The following is a 21,309-nucleotide window of genomic DNA, read 5'->3' as shown; positions in this document are numbered from 1 at the left end:
CCGGGGGAAATGAGAATCTGGCAGTAATGTGGCCGAGAGGGATTTTTATAGGGCGTGTCCCGTGCGGGCCCCGGCTGCCCCTTCTGCAGACCAGCAAGCCCCCTCCAGGCCCATTTCCCTCCGTGCTGTCCACACTTCCTTCCACACCTGGGTCCAGAAACCAGTCTCTCTGGAGACTGAGTGAAAACCACGAGGCGTGCAGCCAGCCGCCAGCCTGGGGCCACGGTAAGGGCTTTTATTTGGGAGGGGGTGACTGTTGGTCTCTCACAAAAGTGGAGGAGCTAAATGGTGCTCACAATCTTGCCCTACGGGCAGAAAGCCTGTTGTCCCCGTGATGCCCACGCCAGGGAGACAGGGGCTCATCTGCTCCTGATTTGTCTGCCCAGCATCCCTGACTTTTGGGAACTCCCGCACCCTTCCACGTGACTGCAGCGGGGCTGTCAGTCGAGGGGCTGTGACTTCCCCGCACAGGCAGGTCTGAGGGCCCGTAGTCCTGCGTGCAGTGACTGGGCCAAGGCTGAGCGCAGGACCAAAGCAGGGCCCAGCATCCCTGTCCTAAGAGGTGGATTTGAGGCCCAGAGAGGTTAAGTTACTTGCCTTAGGGCACACAGCTAGACTAGAAGCAGGGAGGCCCCCAAGGCTGTGGCATCTACCGGGGAAGAGCCGGAGGCTGAACCCTGGGCCCATGAGCAGGGAGGGAGCAATGGCGGGGTTCGGACTCTGACCTGAGGGTCCTGGAAGTGGGAGATGGGGGGTGCCAAGTGGGACCCCCAAACACAACCCTAACCTTCCGTCAGAGACAGAGGCAGCCCAACAGTTCCCACGGGCCGAGGAGGGCTTGGGCTGCGTGGGGGTTGCTGGCGCGGAGTTACTGCCTGGGGAGGCTGCCGGAGTCACCGCCGGGACCCCGGTGCCTGCACAGGGAGAGGGGCCCACGGGAGGCTCAGCAGGAGAGGAGGGGCCGGCTCCGCCCCTCGCCCCGCCCCTCGCCCCGCCCCTCGCCCCGCCCTGCGTGAGGAGCCCGTGGAGCCGGGAGAGAACGGGGCTGCTGGGTGTGGCCGCAGCAGGGCCACTGGGCCACCGTGGCCAGGATGCCCAGGCGGGGCGGAGATGGGCGCGGGAGCGTCTGCGGTGTGCGAGTACACGTGCACACGTGCGTGAGTTGTGTGTGAGCGTGTGTCCTTTCGGGCCGGGCACGCAGAGGCCCGGACAGGGCGGGGCTGCAGGGGAGATCCTGGAGGGGTAAAGGTGAGCAGGACAGCGAGGGAAACTGAGGCAGGCTCAGGCAAGTGCCCATTAGGATCTCGCCACCATCGAGATCTCGATGGTGGCGTGGGGGGGGCGGCGAGGGGGAGCGGGGACAGGGCTCTGGACGGAGAAGACGGCTCAGTTCTGTGTCCCTGTGGGCGCGGGCGCCACCAGCCGCCCAGGGACCACGCGGAGCAGGGGCCGCCTGGGGGCGGGGGCGTGGGCTGAGAATCTCCCAAACGGGGCGCCTCCTGGGGCGAAGTCTTGGCACAGGCCTGCCCCGAATTTAAACCTGGGAGGAGATCAGAGAAACAGCCCTCCCACCGCAGCCCTCCAGCCTGAGGGTGCTCTAAACCCTGCCCCCAGCGAAGCGAGCCGGTGGGACTTCTGCCCAAGGAATGTTCCCCAGCACCAACCACAGGGCCCACTCCGCCTCCCTGGCCGGTCCTGCTCAGCCCTCCCCACGGGACCCCTCCTCCGGCCCGGGCCTGGGCTGGGCACCAGGACAAGGATGCCTGGGTCAAGCTGGGAGGCTGAGGCGCAGAGGACAGAGGACAGAGGGAGGCTGCTGTGGGAGGGCCCATGGCCCCACAGGCCTGCCTCACAAGGTCCGGGGCCTCGGCTGGGGCGGGTGCTTTGTCCAGCTTGCTCCTCCCACGGACCAGGAGACTGGTGGCCTGGCTGTGTGGTGTGATGGCCTCTCCTCCTGCCCCGAGGCTTTCTCAGCTCTCACCAGGACCATTGCCCTGCTCCCTCCCCGGCCTCCTGCCTCCAGTCTGATCCTCCCATCCATCCCACAGCCACACAGCTGGAAGAGGATGAGTTGCCTACCCAAAATTCCCTTCCCACTTTACATAAGTCAGAACCTGATTTTGTGTCTGGTGGCGCTGTGTCCCGGTAAAGGACAGACTCCCAGGCTTGCTTGCACTTTGGGTGGCCATGTGACCGAGTGCTGCCCTTGCGATCTGAGTGAATTTCTGCGACATAGACTTTGCCTTCCTGCCTGGTATGGTGATGTGGTGCCTGGTGTTCTGGCAGCCATCTTGTGAGTATAAGGAGGGAAACTGTGCTGAAGATCCTAGAGCAAGAAGATAGGAAAAGCCTGGGTCCCTGAACAAATTCTGGGACTTCCTGATGAGCCCTGGACTGCCGCTATCCAGCCTGCTTTAGAAAGGCTGGTGGGAGAGTCTTCTAGAGCCTTCCAGTGGAGGGAACAGCCGTGAAAAGGAATGGCGATCAGAACATTAGCTGGAGAGTCTGGGGGATGGGATGCATCCCCTTATTCTGTCTGGTTCTTTGCCTGAGTCATTCTGCTCTGTTCCCTCTGGCCCTTGCTCTCCCTGACGGAGCCCTGGCTCTGTGCCAACTGCTCCCCTCTTCTCCCTCCCTGCACTGCTGGCCTTGCACGCACCTGGGCTGTACCCTTGGCCCCCGGGACCTGTCCTTCCTGGTCTGGTCTGGTTCCTGAGACCTTCTGGTCTCTTGTGTGGCCCTTGCATTTCTTCCTGAGTCTGTGCTGAGACCTGGCCTTGTTCCCCAAGTGTTCACAATGCACAGCTTCCACCACATTTCTTGGGGTGCAGGTGACACGTCCTGGTGTCCCAGGCTGCGCTTCCTGGGAAGCCAACTCCAAGGTGGAGTGTAGCATGCTGGGAGGGTTTTAGGGAGCACCCTTGGGACTCAACTCCTGGGAAAGGAGGGGAAGGAAGCAGATTCAGCAGAGGAAGGCGGCCAGCTGAGATGCAGGTCCAAGGCCAGCCCTGCTCAGCCCTCTGGAGAGCTCCGGAGCTAAAAGACGCTTCAGGTTGTGAAACGTTGGGTCAAAATGGTCGGGTCCTTCTACCCCAGCCTGGATCACATTTCAGATGTGGCTGCGCCTGGAAGGGTGCGGCCCAGCTGCAGAGCCTCCCAGCGGAGGCCTTCCCTGAAGGGGGTGGGGATTGAAGGCCACCCACCCCCTTCCCTGACGGTGAGTCTGGGAGGTGCATCTCCATTCCACCCCGTGGGTCAGTTTTCATGGTGTAGCTCTTGAAACCCCACCCTCTGGTGGGAGCAGAAGGTCCACACGTCCCCCCAGTGCCCTTCCAGGGGCCGCTCCTCCTCCCAAGGAGGGTCCCAAGGGACTAGAGGTGTCCAGTGGGAGCAGTGGCCAGCTCGGCGGAAGCCGTCTGGGGGCTCCGAGTGTGGAAGATGAGGTTGCCATCTGTGCAGCCGCATGAAGGCCTGGTTATAGCGGATTCTGGTGCCCAGAGGCAGGATGCCATAAGTAACACCACCAGAAACGTGAACTCGGCTGAATGGAAAAGGGAGCCAGGGCGATGTGTGGTGTAGCCTCGTGGCAGGTGGGAAAGCTGGTGACCCGCGTCGTGCAGTGGTGAGGCGTTCCATCTAACTGTCCTCCGCTCGGCTTTGGGACAATGACCACGTGCCGTCGGGGTTGTAGTGCGAGGGGCATGGAGGGAAAGGTTCTGAATATTGGCATATGTGGGTTCCTCGTGGAGAAGTCCCACAGGAGAGGGGGAGCTGAGGCCAGACCCAGGCTGTCTCCGAGGACATGGAGCGAGAGGCCCAGCTGGCATTGCCCGCGACCAAGCATCCTGCCCCCAGGGGCTCTCCAGGGCCGAGAGGGCAGTGCTTTTCTACCCCACGCCGACCAGATGCGAGCAGCCGTGGTGGGGCTGCTGCCCACTCCTTCTCCAGGGCCCTTGAGAGAACCCGCCTGTCATGGTCCAGTGAGGAGGGAGGTGTTTCTCTCTGGAACTTGGTGTCTCGAATTACCCCAGGACAAAGGTGACTGGGTCCAGGCCAGGGCAGTGGGCGGGGCCCAGAGCAGGAGCCGCTCGGAGTCTTCAGGCTTCAAGTCTAAGCTTAGACAAGACTGTTGAGGGTGGATGCATGTGCATGGAAAGGACCGGAAGCTTTCTAGATTTTTGAGGGACTTAGATTGCGAAGAAGCTCCGGACCTGTCTGTTCAACCCGCAAGGCTGTCCCCAGCTCCCCAGGCGCACCAGGAGGAGGTGGGCGGTGAAGGCGGTGAAGGGGGTCGGCCCCCAGGAATGCACGGCCTTCTCTCCAATGCCCAACTTGGAGGTGAATATGGAGATTCGTGGGCCAGCAGGTTCCCCTCTCCACCGAGCACTGGCCCGGGGCCATGGAGGACAGTGGACAAGGGCGGGTCTCCCAGAGGAGGACGGGGGTGGCCAGATTGGCTAACCAAGGAAGGATTACTGTGCGGGCTTGACAGTTGCCTCGGACGGTGTGGGTTTCCTGTTCGGCGTGCTCTAACTGGGGCTGCTCCTGGGACCCCAGATCCCATGCCCCGGTGACAGCAAGCGTCTTGCTCTGCTGTTTCCCTTCTGAGCCCGTGCTCATCCCCGCCTTTGTTCCTTGCCTGTGGTTACTCTATCTGCCTGGAACAGCACCTGACTTTCTCCCTTACTTGATGTCACCTCCTCCCAGAAGCCTTCTCTAGCTGCTTAGGATTTCCTCTGAGCTCTGACGATACCTCCCACCAAGCCGTGGCTGTACCGCGGAATCATTATGTATCAGTCAGTTCTGGTTGCAGTCATACCGCGGAACAAGTCACCCCCACCTCTGGCGGCTTACTACAGGAAATACGTCATCACTCATGGATCTTCAGGATGGCCGCAGCAAGTCTGGCTAAGGCTGCGGGCCAGCAGGGTCTGGCTCCGGGCCTGGGGCCGGTTTCAGGTCCCCTCCACGTGTCTTGTTCTGGGCGCCAAGCTCACGGTGGGTCCCCAGAGCACAAGAGGCCGAGTCTTACAATGCAAGTGCATTTAAGGCCTCTGCTCGCACGACCACCTCTGACACAGCGCTGCCCCCAGCCAAGCTCCGCGGGGCAAGAACTATCTTCCGGCTCGTGCTGTGTCTGCGTCTGGGTCTTGTGGGGTCCGAGGGCCAGTGAAGAGTGGGTGCGCTCAGAGTCTGTGAGGAACGGAGCCCAGCGCCTGGGGCTGCCTGCTTGCCGGCCGCTGCCCTCGCCAATGCTGGGGCTGTCCACACGAGACTCCTCCCGCTGGGGCTGTCTTTCGTTAAGTCCTGTCTCGTCTTCCCCACGCACCTGAGTCCCTCTGGTGGACTACCCCTCCCATCGAGGAAGGAAATTTGTCCGTGTGAGGGGGACAGGAGTCACAGAGGCGCAGTCCCTTTATCCCAGCACACAGTGGTGTGGCGGCCCCAGCAGGTGCTTCATCAGCGTTGGCCCCTGAGAGGTGGGCCGGGGCAGGAAGTGTCATCGGGTTCAGGCAGGCCGCCCGCGGGCATGCCTGGGGTGCGTGTGTGGGGCTGGCACTCCGTGGCGCCACTCTCCTTCCCTCCGGTGGCGCCCCTCAGAGCAGAACCCTTCCCAGGCCCCCTTCCCCCCTTCCTTCTCTGCTCCCACCCGGCTGGCTCACGCCCGCCCTGGCCTCCTTCCCTGCTGGCGGCTGCACGCCTTCCTTCTGAGCGCATCGCTTCTCCTGAATGCTGAGACTTGGGGAACGTGGTTGCCAAAAACGCAAGCTGGAAACCAGAGATATTTTTTTTTCAAGAGGGAAGAGGATTTAAAAATCTTGGCCAGAGAGTTTTGTTCAAGGAGAAAGTGAATAGCAAATCTTCCTTTGCAACTTAGTTCCTCTCCAGCTCCCCAGTTTGAGATGAGTTTAAAAGGGAGATTCGTCGGGGACTTGAAGGGCTCTATTTTGACCTGCAGCTTTGCCCCCACCTCTGAGCCTTAGCTCATACTTTTCCCCTTTCAGGGAAAGACCTTTCCCTGTTCTAAATGCCCCTGGCTCCTACTCACCCTTTGATGCAGAGTGTAAATGCCTCCTCCTCCAGGAAGCCTCCCTGATCACTTCAGCTTCTCTCTGCCCTCAGTGCTTACCGATGAGCGGCAAATGAGTGAACTTAGCACTGGGTTTAAGTCCAGGCCCTGCCAGCCTGCCTTTGCTGCAGCCACCTGCAGAAGCAGAAGTTTCTGGACTCTGCCTCCCTGGCCGGGGTCTAAGATCTACCCTGGGGTTTCCGAGACCCTGACAAAGTTTGACCTTTCTCTCCCCCCCGCTCCCGCCTAGTGGTAAGATTTCTTCAGCTTATTTTATTACACACAGACAGAGATTGTCATCTGGCAAAGGCTTTATTTAAATTAATGTAGCATAAAAAGATGGAATGTCACTTATCAGACTTGGCAGCCGTGAGACGAGATGGCTTTAAAGCTAGTGACCCAGTCCCTGGGTTTTAAGAATTACAGAAACATTTTGCTGGTCGGTGTAGGGGTCTCCCCCTGCCTGGAGCAGGGTGGGTGATTTGGGCAGTATCACACCTGGGTGCTAACTCTCTCCTAACACTTGGGGCGGCAGGATGCAGCGAAACAGCCCGGTTTGGTGTCCCCCTGAATTCCTGCTGTGCTCCTGATCAGCTGGGGGCTGGAGCAGTGGCTTCCCTGATCCGTGCCCCAGGACTCATCTGGAAAAGAGAGCACTCTCTCCCTCGGAGGGGAGCTCTGTGCGCCCGCTGAGACGGTGTGGGCCCTGGCTGGCTCCTGGTGGAAGCTTGGAGGATGCCGGGCCCCCCTCTGGGCCCCCTAACTACCACATCCAGGCAAACCCCCTAAAGTGCCAATTTCATTAGATGACTCTTTTGGTCAAGATCTCGTGACTTTATTTTTTATTTTTGTAAGGAGGCTCCATGACTAGCATGGAGCCCAACACGGAGCTTGAACTCATGACCCCAAGATCAAGACCTGAGCTGAGATCAAGAGTCAGATGTTTGGGGCGCCTGGATGGCTCAGTCGTTAGCATCTGCCTTCAGCTCGGGTCATGATCCCGGGGTCCTGGTTTCGAGCCCTGTGTTGGGCTCCCTGCTCAGCCGGGAGTCTGCTTCTCCCTCTCCCACTCCCCTTGCTTGTGTTCCCTCTCTCACTGTGTCTCTCTCTCTCAAATAAATAAAATCTTAAAAAAAAAAAAGAGTCAGATGTTCAACCAACTGAGCCACCCAGGTGCCCCCAAATCTTGTGACTTTAAAAATACAGTCAACATTCTTCCGCTTGCCATTCCAGTCCCTCTGGGATTTGAGCCCTTCTGTGCTCCAGCACTGTGAGCTCCAGATCTGACCCCGCCGTGCTCCTGCACTGTGACCCCCTGATCTGACCCCGCTGTGCTCCTGCACTGTGACCTCCGGATCTGACCCCGCCGTGCTCCTGCACTGTGACCTCCAGATCTGACCCCCCGGTGCTCCTGCACTGTGACCCCCCCGATCTGACCCCGCCATGCTCCTGCACTGTGACCCCCCAATCTGACCCCGCCGTGCTCCTGCACTGTGACCCCCTGATCTGACCCCGCCGTGCTCCTGCACTGTGACCTCCAGATCTGACCCCCCCCCGTGCTCCTGCACTGTGACCTCCAGATCTGAGCCCTGCTGTGACCTTGGTGTTCCCACCCACGAAGGGAGTGGGAACTTATGTCTTGGAGCCCCAGCCTCTGCTCCACCTTCTCTCTCATCTCTGTCTCCAAGCACTCCCACATTCCTGTCTTGGCACCATTGCTCATTGGCAGGCAGACCTGAGTTCAGGCTCTCCTGTCCATCATCAGGAGTGGAGAGTCTAATGCAAGTAACTGAAACCAACTCTGGCTGGTTTTTTTTTTTTTAATTAATTTATTTGAGAGAGAGAAGAGAGAGAGAGAGAATGAGTGAGCAAGCACGGGGGGAAGGGAGAAGGGCAGGGGGAGAAGCAGGATCCCTGCTAAGCAGGGAGCTGGATATGGGGCTCAATCCCAGGATCCCAGGATCATGATCTCAGTAGAAGGAAGATGCTTAACCCACTGAGCCACACAGACGCCCCTCAACTCTGGCTGATTTAAGCAGAAAATAAGTTTGCTAAAAAGGAGAGTGAGCCGCCATGGAATTGCTGGAGAACTAGCTGGGAGGCCGTCAGGGGCAACTCAGGATGACTAAGACAGTAAGGAAATTCACAGTTCCCTGTAACAAGCTGCAGCCCGAGGGCAGGGCAGCCCCAGGGGTGGTTCATTCAGGGGCTCTGTGATGGACACCCAGGGACCGGGCTTTCCATCTCGCTGCTCTGCCCGGCCTCTTGGTGGACACAGGGTGGCTGGAGCGTCGTGTGCAGACGCAGAGCAGGGCCGTCCGTCCAGTGAGTCAGGGTTAGGGGTTACGGGTTAGGGCTTAGGGCTGGGGCTAGTCAGTCCTGGGATTTGGAGAAATCGCCGGCATCCCCTGGGCAGCTCTCTTCTCATTGGCCACGTGGGCGTCACATGCTTGGCATCGACCAATCACCGGCAGGATGTGGGCCAATCCGGAGGCCTGCGTGTAGCGGGCGCCCTGGCAGGCGGGTGCCGCCCCTCTGGGAGCCGGCTTGGCGGGACCTCGTGCCGGGGGGCGTTCGCGGGGCTCCCCCGGCGGCACGAGCCACGTGGCCGGGTGTCCCAGCAGCTCTCGGCTCAGTCGCTGGGGCTGGGCGCCACCCCAGGGCCCCTCCGCTGGGCGGGGAGGAGCCAGCGACGGCTCGGGCGCCCGCCAAGCGCACCAGCGGGCAGAGCCCGTAGCTCGACAGCGGGGTCTCCAGGGAGCGGGTGTGTTTAAAGGAGCAGCAGGCGCCGAAGCCTGCGTCTCACATCTAAAAACAGATGAAGTGTGCACCTTTCGGCCGTGCCTGCGGACGACAGAGTCCCCCTGCGAAGGAAAGCCGGGGACTGTCGCCGCCCCGGGTCCGGGGGGGGCAGACCCTCCCTGCGGGGCTCCCGTTTCCGCGCTGCGAAATGGAGCCGAGCGCGCCCGGCACGGGCTGGGGGTGAGGATCCAGGGGGGCGGGGAGGCTGGCTGTCCCCCGGGGTCAGGCTCTCAGAGCTCCCCTCCCGGAGGCTCCACCGGACGCCCGCCTCCAGGCCTCCGCGCCGCCTCTCCTCCGTGCGGAGCACCCTGCAGCCATGCGGGCCCCTCTCGGAAGGGCCTCCCCCGCCCGACAAACCCCTTCTCAGCCTTCAGGGCCCAGTTCAGAGGTCACGCTCTCTGTGAGAGACTCGTGAGGGTGCGGCTTGGGATGGGAGGGTCTGGTCTGACTTCGGCTGTTGAGGACAGACCGTCAGGGGCAGTTAGGAGGTGAGGACGGAGTCAGGTCCTCGGCCCGGTGCTCGTGGCCTTGCGGCTGCTGGGCCCCGCGCCCCTCTCCAGCATCACCTCCTGCCCTGTTCCTCTCTGTCCCTCAGCATCTTCACACACACCGTGACTGTCTGCCTCGGTGACAGCTGCTCGGGTCACTGTGTCTCGCCGTCCTTCCTGGTCTTAGTGACCTGGTGAACTTCAGCCTTCAAGGTGGAGTAGGTGCCCCTTCCCGGATGAAGCCTTTCTCAGCTCCTGTGCCTCCTGATGGCTCGCTCACCAGTTCCTCCTCCCAGTGTTCCAGAACCTTCCGTGTCCCTCCACCACCGGGTACCATAACAGCAGTGACCCTTGACTGAGCATTTCCCATGACCGGGTCCCATTTGACTTCAAAACAGTCACACAGGGTAGGTCCCTCCACTGTCCCCATTTCACATATGGGAGAATTGAGACTCAGGCCACCTGCTGAGGGGCACAAAGCCCACAGGTGGCCAAAGCCTCGGACCACTGTGTGTGTGTTCCCTCAGTTAGGCTGGGGACCCCAGGGGCCCTGGGGGCAGGGACCTGGCCCCATTCATCTCTGGGTCCCCAGACCCACTCTGGCAGCTGCTGGGGGCTGTCTCTGGCCTGCATGGATGCCAAGCGGGCGGCCTGTCTTTGGGTCTCAGGGCTGGAAGCGTCCCCTCCGTGCTGAGCCTCATTCTTGCTGTGCTGGGGCAGATGGAGCTGTGTTCTTGCTTCTTTGTGTGAACTCTTATCACATAGCACCTTCTAGCAATCTATTTGTTTTACTTATTTATCTTGTTTACTGTCTCTCCCCTAGAATAGGGCTTCTCCACCCTGGCGCTGCTGGCTTCTGGGGTGGATAACTCTCTGCTTGGGGCCATCCTGTGCCTTAAAGACTTTAGGGACATCCCTGCTCTCCACGCGCTGGGTGCCCGTAGCACCCTGACCCCCCAGGGTTATGAAAATCAAAACTGTCTCCGGATGTTGCCAAGTGTCCTCTGGGGCACAAACTGCCCCTGGTTGAGGCTCTGGGACATCAGCTCCACTGGGGCAAGGAGTCTGGTCTGTTTTGTTCACTGTGGTGTTCACCCCTGCCCACCCCCTCCACCCCCAGCCCCCGCCCCAAGGACAGGGCCTGGAACATGGGGCGGGGGGCGCTAAATGCTTGCCAAGTGCTGCTGAGAGAATGGAATGCTTCTGAGATCCCATGCAGGGGCGGCAGTTACTGTTGTCCCATTTCCCAGGTGAAGGGAGTGAGACCCCGAGGGTGGCGCCTGCCGCAGGTCAGAATGTGGGTAGGAGGTGCCAGAAACAGGTCACAGTGACCGTGCCTTTGGTGGTCCCAGTGCAGAGAGCCTTCCGTGAGCCGATGCCAAGCACAGCGGGGCCACGGGAGAAGGAGGGAATGACTGAGTGTGGTTCTTGGGCAGACGGTGTCGCGGGCGGCCGAGTGCGGCCGAGTTAACAGGGAAGAGTCCGCCTCCCAGTACTGCTCAGCTGCCTGCAGCGGTGGGGACGGGCCTGGGGCGCGACGCCGGGAGAACTCAGCCCCACAGAGAAAGACTAACCCTGCACGGTGTCACTTGCGTGAGGAATCGGAAACAAAGTCCAACTCCTGGAAACAGAGCGGAAGGGTGGTTGCGGGGGCTGGGGGCTGGGGCAAGGGGGGCAGTGGGTCGGAGGGCACGAGCTCTGAGCTGTAAGATGAGTAAGGCCCGAGGAGCTCGTGTAAAAACTATGAGTGGAGCGGATGACTCTGTGTGATGACGCTGTGTTGTAGGATCGACCTTTGCTGAGAGTGGGACTTTGGGGTTCTCACGCACACACACGGGAGAGATGATGGCTGTGCTAGCCCATCTGATGGGGGCCGGGGGCCCTTCCGCCGTGGGGCCGTGTATCACATCTCACCGGGGCGCGCACTTTAAATAGCTTACATGTTGTCTGTTCTACCTCAACAAAGCTGACCAAACCCCCATATCAAGTGGAGGTTCCTGGGGGAGTTCTGGCGAGTAAACCCAGGGGAGGGCTTGGAGCCGCCTGTTTGGTACAAAGCCCCTGCACCCCGGCTGGAGGCGCTGGGCCCCTCGCAGAGAGCCGCCTGGCTGCCCGAGGGGCTGGCGGGCCACGGGGGGCCCCCGCGCTCCTTGACAGGTTCCGGGAGACAGGCTGCCATCCCTCTGAATCATTGTGGGGCCCGATTTGAAATTCAGATCCTGGCTAAACAGAACATTAATATGAATTTGTATTCTGTTATTCTCGCAGGCCCAGCTGTGTGTGTGCCAGGCCGGCCCGGGGCGCGGCAGGCTTCACGGCGCAGGACCCCCGCCGCCTCCCCGCCCCGCCACGGCCCTGCGCCCCGGAGCCGTGGGCGCTGGAGGAGAACGGCTGCTCTCTGCGGATGTTTCTCCCACGGGGAAACAGCAAAACAGAACAGAGAAATGACTGGGGCCAGCCTCCCCCGGCAAAGGTAAAAAGGGGACTTCTGGAATGGGGGGGTCCCAGGTGGCATCTCTAATACTGCCAGCATTTCAGAGCTGCCCGAAGGCCTGGCTTTGAACCCCAGGGTCTCTGGGGAACAGGGAGGAAGCAGCACGGGCCTGGCCTGGCAGGGGGAGCTGGGCAGTGCAGCGGGCCCGGGGGCCACCCGTCCTCATGAGGTCCTCTTGGCGCCCCCCACTATCTCAGGGTTGGCATGTCACCACCATCACTGCAGAACCCGAGTATGGCCTGGCTCTGTGGTCCCTGTGCAGCTCCTTCCTGCAGGGGACCGGGCTGTGCCCAGGACTCTGCCCCCAGCCTCATTCTCCACCCCCTTCCACCCAACCCCACACAGAGAACCAGCCACCCCCACACTCAGTAACCTCCCATGGCTCCCTATTGCCGGAGAGGCATTAGGGCCTGGGCTTGGTGGGGGTGGGATGGGGGTGTCAAATCCTGGCTCAATCAGTGCATTAGTCTGGTGGCCTTGGACAAGTTTCTTAGCCTCTTTGTGCCTCAGTTTCTTCATCTGTGCAGGAGGATAAGGTCACTAACTTCCCAGGGTTGTTGGAGAGTCAGGTGCATGTGTGGGAAGCACCAGGACCCTGCTGGCCTCACCTGGGGTCTGCCCACCTCCCAGCGTCGGCCCGTGGCCCACCTCCTCGCACTCCGCACAGGGCCAAGGACCTCTGGCTCCCCTCTTCCCCGTGCTCAGCTCCGCCCGGCCTTCCCACCTGCTGCTCCCTCTGCCTGCCTCCTCCAGGTCTGCCTCAGTCTGATGCATCCTTCCAGCATCTGTCCTAGGAAGCATCCCGTTTGTATCTGTCAGACCGTGGGCCCCTTGGGGACCGGGCTGGCCCATACTCATCTTTACTGTCTCTGCACCTAGCCTGACCCTCCACTGTTTGGTGAGTCTCTGGACTTGTCCCTCCAAGCCTGGCTCAGCCCTGCTCATCTTCAGGGGGCACCTACCGAGGGTGGGCTGCTTCTGAGCCTCCCGGAAGCCCACTGGCACGCCCAGCGCCCCCAGCAGGGGGATTTGGGCCGGGAACCTACAGCTAGGGTTCCTCCGCGTTGGCCTTGCTTCCTGGGCCCAGCAGCAGAGGGTGGGCATCCTCCTGGGTCCAGATGTGGCTCTGGGCTCCGTCCTGGGCTCCCTGGCGGCGGGAACAGCAGGCTTTCCCAGAGTTGACCGACTGTTACCGTGGTTAGGCCACGTTGGTGTGCGTGGGGAGGGCTGTATCTGGCGCGGCGTTTGTCAGCGTGCTCCGTGGAGCAGGGTCCAGAGCCCAGCTCTGCCTGTCCCCGCTGTGTGCCTGGCACCCGTCCAGTGCCAGACACACAGTAGTGCTCACTGACGGAGGCCAAAGAAGTCAGTGGGCTTTTCCCAGAAGCTGTCCTTGCTGAATCTTACTCTGCCTGAGTGTCCCCGCAAATGGCGTCTGTCTGGGCCTAGCGGGTGGGCACCGTTGGCACCAGCCAGGTGCCTTCCGAGCTGGAGTGCCTGGGCCCTGGCATGCGGGTACAAAGCCGGCTCCGTTCTGGCGCGGTCCCCCGTCTCCTCAGTTGTGCCTCTGGGCTGGGGCTGTTGCCCTGGGGGCCCGCTGACCTGCCTCTCACATCCGTGACCCCAGGACCGGCCTCCCTCGGGCTGGCCACCTGCTGACCGGCCAGTGCTGCGGGCTTCGGCCACCAGGGGGCAGCGAGGGGTGGCTGGCCGTCTGCCCCTCACCTGTCTCTGCCCTGGCACCTCCTCCCGGCCCCCAGTGCTTTGCTTAGGGCCAACTTGTGGGGCTTGCTAAATCCTTCCTGGATCAGGCTCCATTTATCAGCCTCGCCTAATGGGAGCGCTGACCGAGGCCTCATCACTCTCCTGTCCTGCCTTCCTCCTCCAGCTTTTCCCGGGAGGGGAGGGGTGGGGAGTCGGAGGGGAAGGAAAGTTACTTTTCTTAATGGTTGGAAGAACAGTGACTCCTTGAGGGCTCACTGTGCAGCTGCTGTGCATCATCTGTTTCTACCCCTGGCGGACCTGTGGGGTGGCCATGGCCACCCGTTTACAGCACAGAAACAGAGAGGTTGTCGGCCTCCCTGATGTCACACAGCAAGGAGTCAGGGGCTCTGAGATTTGAACCCAGGTGGCCTGGTCCACTGCATCGCTGCTCTGCACCTGCCTTGTTACCAGACAGAGGCCGCGGCGAGGTGACGGAGGCAAAATCCCTCCCCAGGCAGTCACTCGGCAGGTGTCTCTGAGACCCTGGGCACTGGGGACACAGAGATGATACATTCCATTAATCTTTTTTTTTTTTTAAAGATTTTATTCATTTATTTGACAGAGAGAGACACAACGAGAGAGGGAACACAAGCAGGGGGAGTGGGAGAGGGAGAAGCAGGCTTCCCGCGGAGCAGGGAGCCTGATGTGGGGCTCGATCCCAGGACCCTGGGATCACGACCTGAGCCGAAGGCAGACGCTTAACGACTGAGTCACCCAGGCGCCCCTCCATTAATCTTCTAAAGTAATATGTGCATGCGTAAGCTGCTATGACCAGCCCCATTTTACAGATGAGGACAGAGGCACAGAGGTGTTCGGAGACTCGCCTAAGGTCACACAGCAAGGAAGTGGGGAAGACAGGGCTTGGGCCCGGCTGTCTCCTGCCTTGGAGATGGTGGAATCTGGCCATCACCACAGGGCTGTAGGATCCCAGGGAGCACCGAGGAATCTGAACACAGATAGGAGCCCGACAGGCTGACCTGTGGAGGGACGGCTATCCTGGGAGGCGAGGGTGGGAAGTGCCCTGTGTGGAGGCCCGAGGGTGCCCAGTCTCCACCAGTGACACATGCACCCCTCAGACAGGCTCCCCTGCTACCTCACTGGCCACCGGGGATGCACTGTGAGTGGGCTCGACCCCTGACTCTCCGGCTCTTCTGGGACCAGGGCAGTGGGAAGGGCAGGCCTGGCTGCCGACGACCTGGTGCTGAGGACCTGTGGCGCACTGGGCGTGGAGTCCTCCATTCCCCTGAGGACTACCTGCTTCCCCGGTGGGGTGGGCTGGGAACCAGGTACCCCTGCTGTTGGGGACGTGGATGCTTTGGGGGCAGAGCCGGGGACTGAGGCCAAGAGGTGTGGCCCAGTCTTTGATGTTCCCACCCCAGCACCTCGTCCAGCCCGAGGCTTTCCCATGGTTCCCATTTCCACTCACTCCAGCCACTACAGATTTGCTGCCCTGTATTATCGTGTCTGATAGAATTCAGATGTGCCATCGGAGGCCTTATTTCTCTGAACCGTTTAAAAGTCATTCTTCAGTGCTCACGTGATTTCAGCTCTCCCCTCCTCTCCCCTATTACCCTCTGTGCACGTCCTCGGCTCTGGGCTGAAGAGAAAGGAAAGAAGAGTTCATGGTGGGGAGAAGGTGTTTGTGCTGTGACTCTGGACACATAACTTGACCTCTCTGTGCATCAGGGCTCTGGGTTGGAGAAACCTATGGGTGTGGGGAAGGTTATTGGCCCCACTATGTACAGAAATGTTCTAACTTCTCTGCCTGAGAACCTGTGTTAGTTTTTATCTAGTAGGGTCACATTAGTATATTAGTGGAACCTCTCTCATCCATCCTGGCCTCTGTGGCCAGTGACCCTACCCCCTAGCTCAGCCCTTGGTATGGGGTAGTGTTTTCCTGAGTATCATACACATTCCACTGGGTACACAGGACGCTGGGCCCAAGACGACAGCTCCTGGGATGCAGGGGAACTACCTGGACCGATGGAAATGCTCTCTATCTTGACTCTGGAGGTGGTTACATGACCACATATATTTGTTAAGATTTGTACAACTATATACTAAAAAGGGTAAGTTTAACTGTATGTGTATTATACCTCAGTTAAAAATATTTTCCCATGAAAGTCTTGTGCACAATTATTAGAGTTACTTCTAGGTAGTTAATATTTTTTGTTATTATGCATGCTATCTTTTTAGGATTACATTTTCTGTTTGTTGCTGATGTGTAGAAAGGTAATTGATTTTTCTATGTAGAGCTTAACTCTAAAAATAGTTTTGGATTCTCTTAGTACTTTTAATACTTTGATTGTAGATCTCCTTTGGGTTTTCTATGTAGATATTTGTGAATAACCAGAGTTCATTACTGTCTTGTACTTTATTTCTTTTTCTTTCCTCATTGCAATGGCTAGGATCTCTAGCACGACGTAACAGAAGTAGGGAGTATCAACTTCTTGTTTTTGATGCCTAGTAGAGGGACTGTTTCTAGTTTTCACCCAGGAAGGATGACAATTGTTGTAGGCTTTTGGTAGATATACTTTTCCAAGTTAAGAAACTGTCTTTCTGTTTCTCGTTTACTAAAATTTTTTATTTTGCTTTGTTTTGTTCCAAATCATCCTGTTGAATTTCATCAGATTTTCTTCTGCATTATTGAGATGACCGTATTTCCTTTAACCTGATGGTATGGTGATGCACACTTAGGGTTTCTATCGTAAAATCATCCGTGCATTCCCAGGATAAATCCATCATGCTCATGATGTGGTTATATTTCCACTTACTTTGTACAAAAGGTTCAATCCTGCTCATATTTTGTTTAGGATTTTTCCATCTTTGTTCATGAGTGCGATTAGCTACATTTTTCTTTCTCATACAGTTTGTCTCTGGTTTTGGCATCAGTCTTGTACAGGCTTCAGAGACGGGGGATGTGGAATAAGACGAATGATCCAGGCTCAGAGCCTTGCAGCTGAGAGAGGATTGATTCTTACTTTGGGTTTTAAATCCTGGGGCTCTTCAAATGTTAATTTCTTCCTCTGCAAGTTCAGTAAGGAATGTGTCTATTTCGTTTTGTATTAGAGGTATTGTCATTAAAATTTATTTTATTAGCATTTTAGTCTGTGACATATCTATAGTCACACCCATTGTTTATTCCAAATATTGTTTATGGACTCACTTTGTTTTTCTTGATCATTTTTTTTAAAGATTTTATTTATGGGGCACCTGGGTGGCTCAGTCGTTAAGCGTCTGCCTTCGGCTCAGGTCATGATCCCGGGGTCCAGGGATCGAGTCCCACATCGGGCTCCCTGCTCGGCGGGGAGCCTGCTTCTCCCTCTCCCACTCCCCCTGCTTGTGTTCCTGCTCTCGCTATCTCTCTCTCTGTCAAATAAATAAAATATTAAAAAAAAAAATCTAAAGATTTTATTTATTTATTAGAGAAAGAGGGGGTGGGGCAGAGGGAGAGGGAGAAGCAGTCTCCCCACCGAGCAGGGAGCCTGATGTAGGGCTCGATCCCAGGACCCTGAGATCATGATCTGAGCTGAAGGCAGATGTTTAATGGACTGAGCCACCCAGGCGCCCCTTTCTTGATCATTCTTATCAGAGATCAGTGGATGTCAGCTTGGTTGAGTATTTGCATCATTCCTTTTTTTCTGTTTCATTCATTCATCCTCTTCCTTCTTCCTTTGGGTTTATTCAGTTGTGATTTTTGTATCTTAAGTTGGATGCTCAGCTTATTAGTTTTCAGCCCCCTTTTCCAATGTAAAATGTTAAGATTACACATTTTGCTCTAGGAACAACTTTTGCTGTCCTTTGCAAGTTTTTCACATGTGGTGTTTTCATTACCACGTGATTCCAGGAATTACGAACATCCAGGTTTTTCCCTGAGCCCAGGATGAATCTGTTTTCCAGAAGGAAGAAAGTGGGGGAATGGCGTTACCAGCGCCGCCCTGTTGAGGCTTTCCAGAGGCCCCAGAGGAGTTGTGGTGGTGTTTTGTTTTGTGTTTTAATTCAGTTGGGAAGGAGCAAGTTGCAGAATTAGGCTTTAGATCATTCACATGCATTTTGAAAACACAAAACATTGTGAAAACGCATTGTGTTTAAAACCACTAAGTTCCCTATTTTTTTTTTTTTTTTTATGGACACATAAGCAGTGAGAGTGAAGACTCAGGGTGGGCGTGTATCAGCCTCTAAGTCACCACCACCCTGGGACAGGGAGGGAGGAGGTCGGGCCCTGGGGAGGAGCTGGGGGGAACCCCGGGTCTGCGGTGTTTTCTTTCTTCTAACAAGATGATCTCAAGCCATGACAATGACAACTGTAAGAAACTGTAAGAATGTAAGAGCTGGGAGAACTTTCTTGAACTGTAACCTAAAACAACCGTTTTGAAATCTGGACTGGCGAGTACGGCATGGGTGCACCTGGCTCTGCATTTGACTGGAAGGAAGTTGTCATGACAACTTGGTGGGAGTCAGAGTGGAGGGAGAACAAAGACCAGAGCCGGAGACCAGCGCTTCGAGCGGCCCCTGTGGTGCGCCCAGTGGGCTCCCCAGTGGTGGTGGCCGGGGCGTGGCCAGCACCCAGCTTCAGGCAGCCAGAGTTACTGCAAGATTTGGGGAAGTGACTTGTCCCTGTTTGTCAAGAGCCAGTTGGCTTAGGAATTCCACGTTAGGGAATGGAGGCAAAAAAGAGTTTGGACAAAGAGATAAGTAGATGAGAAGATGTTTATCAGAATCGTTTAGGAGAAAAAACATTTGGAGATAGAGGACAATCAGTAAGTCCTGTATTTACATGTTAAAAGATTTTGTATCATCTTAACTAAAGTGATAGTGATGAAAATGTTTAATAATAGAGTAAAATGCTTATGGTTACATTTTAAGTGAAAAAAAAAAAAAGCAAAAGGCAACATTATGCATACCACAAGATGTGCATGTATGGAAAAAATATGAATTAAAAACATCCAGAAGAGATAGACCAGAACGTTATCAGGCGAGTCTCCAGCCGGTGATACCTGCCGCTGTCTACTTCCCCAAACAGACTATTTTAGGTCTAATGTAGGAAAAGAAGAGCTGTGTCCTGGGCAGCCTGGTGATGCAGCAGGACAGGTCACTCATTTCCAGCGAGGTGAGTTCTAGGTGCTGGTGTGTGCTGGTCTTGCTTGAGCTGCACGCCGTCTCCCCTGAGGACACAGGCCCGGAGCATTTCAGTGATTTGCCCAACGTCACACACTGAGCAAGTGGCCGAGCTGAGGCCTAAACCCCGAGTCAGGGGGAGAGAGCCATCAGGTGACCTGGCCCCACGCCTGAGCCCCGCTTCTCCTGGACTGGCCGTTCCCTGCTGGGGCCAGGGTCTGCCTGCTGGGCCGGACTTTCTCCCACATCCCTGGAGCCCACCCCGTCCTGATGGGTCTCCTGTCCGCAAGCCCCCAACCCTCCTATTCCTGCCTCTGCTGCAGTCTGACTACCCGCCTCCTGCGGGAGACCATTCTGGCTCCCCGCCACTCCCGGTGGGTGGGGGCGGGGGGGCACCTTTCCCCATGCTCCCGCCATCCTCCATCACTAGGCGGTTTCTGCAGCACGAAAACCTAGGTCGCCGCCATCCCTGAGCATCCCAAGGGCGGGCACTTGCCTCCACTTCCAGAAGGGAGCCTCGCTCCCATTTTACAGGGGAGGAAACTGAGGATCAGCCATGTCACGCACCAGGGTCTCCCAGGTCTCTAGCCCGGCCACTCTGCTGTGTGGGCCCTCAGGTCCTCCAGGGGTCAGCGTGCCGAGTCCGATGTCACTCCCTGTGGGAGCCCCCTCTGATCCTCCTCACTGAGGTGTAGTATGTAGGGCTGGGGCTGAGCGCCTCATAACCTGTGTCTGAATCCCAGCTGCACTGCTGCTGTGACCCTGGGTGACTCACTTAGCCTTTCTACCTCGGTTTACTCACCTGGGAAATGGGCGTTGTATTGCTGAGAGCATGCGGTGAGCGGTCTGTATGGGACTTAGGACGGTGCCCGGCCTGCAGTGGCTCCTGTTCATGCTCTTTAGGATCTGCCCGTTTGCCCAGAGAGCGGGAGAGCGCTTGGGACCACGCCCAGCCGGCGGGGTGCGGGTGGGGGCCTGTGGTTGTTCAGACCTCCTGTGCCTCTGGGAGTGAGTTTCATTCTGAGGTCTCATCATGGCTTAGTTGTGATAAAGCCCACATTCTCGGTGAGGCGTGCCTAAACCCTGCATCCGGCTCTCATTTGGTCGGGGAGAAGGGGCTGTCTGCTGATCCACGCCCCACATCACGGCAGGGGCTCTCTGGGGGCAGGGACAGTGTTCTCTGCCACCACGTCCCCTACCCAGGGCCAGGCCCACGGGGGACCCTAAGAACAAATGTGCATCGACAGGGACCCCACGATGGTTAATGTTATAGCTGCTGGGCCGCGGCACCCAGGTATTTGGTTAAACATCAGTCTAGATGTCACTGTGATGATATTTTATTTTTATTTTTTTAAAGATTTTATTTATTTATTTGACAGAGACACAGCGAGAGAGGGAACACAAGCGGGGGAGTGGGAGAGGGAGAAGCAGGCACCCCACTGAGCAGGGAGCCCAATGCAGGGCTTGATCCCAGGACCCTGGGATCATGACCTGAGCCGAAGGCAGACGCTTAACGACGGAGTCACCCAGGCGCCCCTGTGATGATATTTTAAAAATGAATTAACATAAAATCAGCAGACATTCAGTAAAGCAGATGACCCCTTCATGATGTAGGTGGGCCTCACCCAATCCGTTGAAGGTTTTAGCCAAAAAAAAAAAAAAAAAGACCAACGTCCCTGGAGGAGGAGGGAATTCTGCCAGCAGATGGCCTTGGGACTCAAGCTGCAGCATCCACGTTTCTCTGGGTCTCTGGCCTGTCTTGCAGACTGTGGATGGGCCGACCCCCACAATCTCGTGAGCCAATCCCTAGAATAATCTTTCTTTCTCCACACGCCCGTGCACACACGTACACAGGCTCTGTCTCTGGAGAACCCTGACTGCTACAGGCCTCTTCGAGGGCTGGGTCACAGAACCACCTGTCACCTCCATTAGGACCCGTGTCCTGTGTCCCCCCACATCCCCACACCCCCCTGGCTTCCCCCACCAGGAGAGTGCACGGCCAGTCCTTGTGTTGAACATCCTGAGCGTGGGCCACGCGTCTCTGCTTCTTGTGCGTGAGTCCCTGTGACCTGGCAGGAAAGCCCATCCCCACGTCAGAAAGTTCCTTCTTCCTTTCAGACTGCATACTCATTTGTCAGCTTTCCTCCTGGTTTCACCCCAGAGATCAGCCCCCAGTGGAGCTCCTGGCTCCTAGCGTCCCCCTGTGCCCCGTGCCCCGGTTCTGACGCTCTCACCCCTCTGGCTCTCCAGATTCGGGTCTTTTTAATCTTTCCTCATAAATCAAATCCCCTGGCTGTTAATCGCATCCGTCTCTCAGAGCAATCCTACCTCTGTCATGTGGGTAACAACGATTACCCCTGTTCCCGCCCCAAACGGAGACTGATGATCTACACTCATGTGCAGGGACGCGAGAGGCACCGTGCCGCGTGCTCACGCGGGGCCGCGCGGGGTTTGCTGCTGGTCCGGCTCCCGTGTCCCTGGCCAGCAGTGACCTCGCATGGCAGAGCCTCAGCACTCTGCCGGGCCCAGGCCGTGCCTGCAGAGGCGATGGATGGGGAGGGATGGTGTCAGCGGGT

General features: G+C 57.6%; 1 long non-coding RNA gene across 5 annotated transcripts in view; it reads left to right on the top strand.

Moving 5' to 3' along the window:
* Positions 1 to 1,024: 1,024 nt before the first annotated feature.
* Positions 1,025 to 21,309, top strand: part of LOC118532342 (uncharacterized) — a 53,981-nt gene continuing 33,696 nt past the window's right edge. For 3 of the 5 annotated variants that reach the window (XR_013446255.1, XR_013446254.1, XR_013446251.1), the window contains exons 1-2: positions 1,025 to 1,153; positions 11,629 to 11,833. This is a non-coding gene — a long non-coding RNA (uncharacterized LOC118532342). Of the gene's footprint in view, positions 1,154 to 9,370; positions 9,768 to 11,628; positions 11,834 to 12,607; positions 12,753 to 21,309 lie in introns of those variants that run through there. The other 2 variants (XR_013446253.1, XR_013446252.1) reach the window with 2 other exon arrangements.

This window comes from Halichoerus grypus, chromosome 3 (genome assembly GCF_964656455.1).
Source record: "Halichoerus grypus chromosome 3, mHalGry1.hap1.1, whole genome shotgun sequence".
In the NCBI taxonomy this organism is placed as follows: Eukaryota; Metazoa; Chordata; class Mammalia; order Carnivora; family Phocidae; genus Halichoerus; species Halichoerus grypus.
Note: the sequence above shows the minus strand (reverse complement) of the source record. Positions and strands in the feature narration are given on the sequence as shown.